The sequence below is a fragment of the Salvelinus sp. IW2-2015 genome, linkage group LG30, assembly GCF_002910315.2.
Source record: "Salvelinus sp. IW2-2015 linkage group LG30, ASM291031v2, whole genome shotgun sequence".
NCBI classification, from domain to species: Eukaryota; Metazoa; Chordata; class Actinopteri; order Salmoniformes; family Salmonidae; genus Salvelinus; species Salvelinus sp. IW2-2015.
Genome location: NC_036869.1, coordinates 16,742,934 through 16,749,252, shown reverse-complemented (window position 1 = coordinate 16,749,252; position 6,319 = coordinate 16,742,934).

The window sequence follows — 6,319 nt, the reverse complement described above, 5'->3', positions numbered from 1 at the left end:
TGATGGTGATTATTATATCTCTCCCTGACCAGTGGGTCTCTCAGTCAGCATTTCTCTGGACCATCAACATAATTAATCAAGACACATACGTTTATTGATCAAATAAAAGAAGATGTATGGTCACAAACACCACATAAGTGCAGTGAAACATTAATAGATGACTATGTGATCAACATGATTTGGAATAAATCAATGGTTTACGGTTTATGCAGTTGATTTTAACCCTAATGAAGGACTTTAGCAAGTGTTGACTAACACAAGTCAGCAAACTCTACGACCCTACAGGAACTTGAATTTCCATCAACTTTTCTCCAAGGTCCTGCTACATGGAGATTAATGTTCTCAGTTATATTTTTATTTTATTTAACTAGTCATGTCAGTTAAGAACAAATTATTATTTACAATGATGGCCTACCCCGGCCAAACACTAACCTGGACGACGTGGGGCCAATTGTGCGCCGCCCTATGGGACTCCCAATCACGGCCGGTTGTGATACAGCCTGGAATTGAACCAGGTTCTGTAGTGAGGCCTCTAGCACTGAGATACAGTGCCTTAGACCGCTGTGCCACTCGGGTGCCCAATATCAGGCCCCTGTATGAATGTTCTCAATTATAACCCCCCCCGTACACCGAGACCCTAGATGGGCTGCAAATGACTCCCTATGTTTTTAAGAAAGCAATCACTAAATATTTCAGGGGTGCCTTGGTTTGTCCTGTGGGAGGCGGGAGGAGGCCAGGAACAGCAGGCAGAGACGGTACAAATTCATTTTCGGGAAGGTCACCCAATCCAAATAAGACAAGTTGACACCCAACTCCCAGATGGATTACAATGAAATCCAAATTGATTGGCCTCATGTCCCAACCAAAAGGTAGTGGAGAGGAGTCAAGGGCGTAAACATAATGTCACTTTCGTCATCCTCCTCATCTGAGGAGGAGTAGTAAGAAGGATCGGAGGACTAATGCGCAGCGTGATATGAATACATCGTTACTTTTAATAACGAAGAACACTGAATAAACTTACAAAACAATAAACGGACAAACGACCGAAACCGCAACAGTCCCGTATGGTGACATACACAAAGAAACAGGAACAGTCACCCACAACCCACAATACAAAACAGGCTACCTAAATATGGTTCCCAATCAGAGACAACGACTAACACCTGCCTCTGATTGAGATCCATATCAGGCCAAACACATAGAAATAGACAAACTAGACATACAACATAAAATGCCCACTCAGATCACACCCTGACCAAACAAAACATAGAAACAAAGCAAACTATGGTCAGGGCGTAAACATAACTGTTTTAGAGAAGATACAACACATTTCTACGTGTAGAGTAGACAGACAGAAACACACACATGTTATCTGTAGCCTTTAGACTTCCGTGCAAGACTGACTTGGGACATCACTTTGTTCGATAACCGACCTCAAATCTTTTTATAACCACTTTAACCCAATGAAGTCTGTATGTTTTCTCACTTGTAGGCTTATAGATAAATAAGACACACAGTCAGACACTAGAGCGAGGAAGGGAACTGGGCGCCCCAGAATAACATCAGACAGGCCGCAGACAGAGGGTGACACCGTGTTAATTAAAACACACCGGCCAATGACCCCCCTTTGTCCCTAATCCACAAATCAGAGGGGCAGGACCGCTGTCTCGCCCCCCACCCCCGGGGTCTCACCCCTTCACCCTAGCAGAGATGTCACAGTGTGCTTGGGTGTTGTTAGCCGTTCTGAGCTAAATAAGGCTAAAGAAGCTGTCACTGCTTTTTCCTATGTACTGTATTTTAGCTTCACTCTTACAGTCTTACAGTTTCGCACCCCTTGACTATTTCCACATGTTGTGTTACCGCCTGAATTTAAAATGGATAAAATTGAGATTTTTTGGTCACTGGCCTACACACAATAACCCATAATGTAAAAATGGAATTATGTTTACAAATTAATAAAAAAATTAAAAGCTAAAATATCTTGAGTCAATACGTCTTCAACCTAAATATGTTCAGGAGTAATAATTTGCTTGACATGTCACATAGTAAGTTGCATGGACTTACTCTGTGTGCAATAATAGTGTTTAACATGACTTTATAATGACTTCCTCATCTCTGTACCCCACACATACAATAATCTGTAAGGTCCCTCAGTCGAGCAGTGAATTTCAAACACATATTCAACCACAAATACCAGGGAGGTTTTCCAATGCCTCACAAAGAAGGGCACCTATTGGTAGATGGGTAAAAAAATACAAAAGCAGACATTGAATATATCCCTTTGAGCATGGTGAAGTTACTCATTTCACTTTGGATGGTGTATCAATACACCCAGTCACTACAAAGGTACAGGCGTCCGGAGAGGAAGGAAACCGCTCAGGGATTTCACCATGAGGCCGATGGTGACAGGGTATAATGGCTGTGATTGTCACGTTCGTCGTATTGATGAGACCAAGGCGCAGCATGGTATGCGTACATTCTATTTATTAAACGAATGAACACTAAACAAACTAAACAAAATAACAAAACGACCGTGAAGCTATATAAACGAGTGCTGAACAGGCACCTACACATAGACAAGAACCCATGAAACCAAAAGGGAAAATGGCAACCTAAATAGGATCCCCAATCAGAGACAACGATAAACACCTGCCTCTGATTGGGAACCAATTCAGGCCACCAATATGCCTAGACATACAAAAACCCTAGACAATACAAAAACACGCATACCCACCCTCGTCACACCCTGACCTGACCAAAATAATACAGAAAACATAGATAACTAAGGTCAGGGCGTGACAGTGATAGGAGAAAACTGAGGATGGATCAACAACATTGTAGTTACTCGACAATACTAACCTAATTGACAGAGTGAGAAGAAAGAAGCCTGTACATAATAAAAATATTCAAAAAAATGCATCCTGTTAGGAACAAGGCGCTAAAGTAATACTGCAAAAAATGTGGCAAAGCAATTCACTTTTTGCCCTGAATACAAAATGTTATATTTGGGGGGAATCCAATACAATACATTGCTGAGTACCACTCTCCATATTTTCAAGCATAGTGGTGGCTGCATCATGTTATGGGTATGCTTGTAATCATTAAGGACTGGGAAGTTTTTCCAGGATAAAAAATAAATGTAATGGAGCTAAGCACAGGCAAAATCCTAGAGGAAAACCTTGTTCAGTATGCTTTCCACCAGACACTGGGAAATTAATTCACCTTTCAGCAGAACAATAACCTAAAACACAAGGCCAAATATACAGTAGAGTTGCTTACCAAGAAGAGAGTGAATGTTTCTGTGTGGCTGAGTTAGTTTCGACTTAAATCTACTTGAAAATCAATGGCAAGATCTTAAAATGGTTGTCTAGCAATGATCAAGAACAAATTTGACAGAGCTTGAAGAATTTTGAAAAGAATAATAGGCAAATGTTGCACAATCCAGGGGTGGAAAGCTCTTAGAGACTTACCCTGAAAGACTCACAGCTGTAATCATTGCCAAAGGTGCTTCTATAAAGTATTGACTCAAGATTGTGAATACTTATGTAAATTACATAATATCATTATTTAATATTCAATACATTTGCAAAAATGTCCCACTTTTTTTTACTTTGTCATTATGGGATGGGGTGGGGTGAATACTTACACTACTGTTCAAAAGTTTGGGGTCACTTAGAAATGTCCTTGTTTTTGAAAGAAAAGCATTTTTTTGTCCATTAAAATAACATCAAATTGATCAGAAATACAGTGTAGACATTGTTAATGTTGTAAATGACTATTGTAGCTGGAAACAGCTGATTTTTAATAGAATATCTACATAGGCGTACAGAGTGTAACGCTCGTTGTATGAAGTAGAAGAAGACCAAGGTGCAGCGTGAACACTGAAAAAAACTAAACAAAACAGTTCTGTCAGGTGCAGACACAAAACAGAAAACAACTGTTACAAAACACAGGTGGGAAAAAGGCTGCCTAAGTATGATTCCCAATCAGAGACAACGATAGACAGCTGCCTCTGATTGGGAACCACACTCAGCCAAAAACAAAGAAATAGAAACATAGAATGCCCACCCTAATCACACCCTGGCCTAACCAAAATAGAGAATAAAAACCTCTCTGTGGCCAGGGCGTGACACAGAGGCCCATTATCAACAACGATCACTCCTGTTTTCCAATGGCACGTTGTGTTAGCTCATCAGTTGTACTGATTAAAGAAGCAATAAAACTGTCCTTCTTTAGACTAATTGAGTATCTGGAGCATCAGCATTTGTGGGTTTGATTACAGGCTCAAAATGGTCAGAAACAAAGACCTTTCTTCTTTTACTTCCAGTTTTGCACACCAGTTTCAAACAGCTGAAAATACAATATTTTTGGTTATGGAAAATATATTTCACAGCGGTTTAGATGGTACAATGATTCTCTACACTATACTTATTTGTCTTGTCATTAGGCAAACTATTATAAATTTAGCAACCAGGAAATGGCGGAGCAATTTCTGCATAGTGCATCTTTAATCCATTTTGAATTCAGACTATAACACAACAAAATGTGGAATAAGTCAATACTTTCTGCAGGCACTGTATATGTTACATTTGGCATGGTGTCTGCATTCCTTTATGTTTTACAGTTGTTCACAACAAATATATTGGATTGATAAAGTATACATTGGAGAAGTGCAAAAACTCACATTTGGCTCCATGTATCTTTCTCGCAATGTCATTATATTCCCCATGTGTTGTTTGACATCCATTGATAGTGAAATTATACTGTGAAAAACATGAGTATAATTTCAAAATGTACTGTTACACAAAAAGTAGTTTGGTGGACCTCTGTGGTATAGTTGCTCCCTTGATCCCATATTCCTTTTTCAACATTCACAGTGTGTGAGTACCCTTGTATGTGGATCAGTTAACTGTCCATAGAATCCTTTGAGAGCTCTATGCAGTTACAAGCATCATTCATGGGTCCCTGTATCTGACCAAAAAGATACTTAAGAACTCACTGGCTCACATGCACACCATTACTTCCTCACAGAAATAGAATGCCATTGCTCACACCCACAATGACACAAACGTCCTTCTTCTTGCATATGTACAGCGATATATTCTCCTGCTTTCATGTGCCGAGCTTCTCGTGCACGCGCACCTGCACTCTCATTCTCTCTTAGACATGTCCAGCCATGATTTGGACCACCGTTTTCATTACAGCCAGCCAGGTTGCGTGTCTGGAACCACTTTCTGACTGAAGTGAACTTAGGCCTACTTCTACCACAAATAATTTTTCTAAGTGTATTCTGTTGCAGTTCAATAGGCAAAATATTTTTTTTCTCTCTCTCTCTCTCTCTCTCTCTCTCTCTCTCTCTCTCTCTCTCTCTCTCTCTCTCTCTCAATTTTAACATTTTGACGTAAACAAATGAAACGTGGCATTGTTGATTAGGGGCTCGTAAGTAAACAGCTGGTTGGCACGTGTTGATCCGGGAATTGGGCAGGGGTGTCTTTCTGTCAAATGAATGAAACTGTGATTCATGTGTTTCTGTGTGCCACAGGTTAATGCCATTAATGTCTCTGTTGGAATGTCTGTGTGAGAGGTTGGGTGGTTTTTGCTGTTGGGAGTTTATAATGGGATACGGTATTCGAGTAAGGAGAAAGAAAAATTGTTTTTTGAATTTTCTGTTTGCTCGGGCAAAGTTAGCTATTTGGCTAACAGGAGAAACAGGTCAAGGTGGGGGATAACAGACCCTTTACTATTGTTTAATGGGATGGTCTCTGCGCGCCTTAGGGTTGAGTTTGAGTTTATAAACTGATCAAATGTGTGGAGATGTTTGAGGAGATATGGTGTGTTGGGGGGGCTTTGTCTGTAGTTGCTGGGAAGATGTTTTGGATAATCGGTTTGTAGGAGAGGGTATTGTTTTTGTGTATGGTGATGTTGGTTTGTATCTGTGGTAGATGGAAGGTGAGTATGGTACATGTATGCAGTACAGGATATATTTTTGTTTTTTTTATTTTGGGGGGGTGAGTGTTAAATGAAAATGAGAATGTTTCAATAAAAGAAAGACAAAAGTCAAAAGTCTCTCTCTCTCTCTCTCTCTCTGCTCTCTCTCTCTCTCTTCTCTCTCTCTCTCTCTCTCTCTCCTCCTCTCTCTCTCTCTCTCTCTCTCTCTCTCTCTCTCTTCTCTCTCTCTTCTTCTCTCTCTCTCTCTCTCTCTCTCTCAATTCTCTCTCTCTCTCTCTCTCTCTCTCAATTCTCTCTCTCTCTCTCTCTCTCTCTCTCTCCAATTCTCTGCTCATTCTCTCTCTCTCTCCTCTCTCTCTCTCAATTCTCT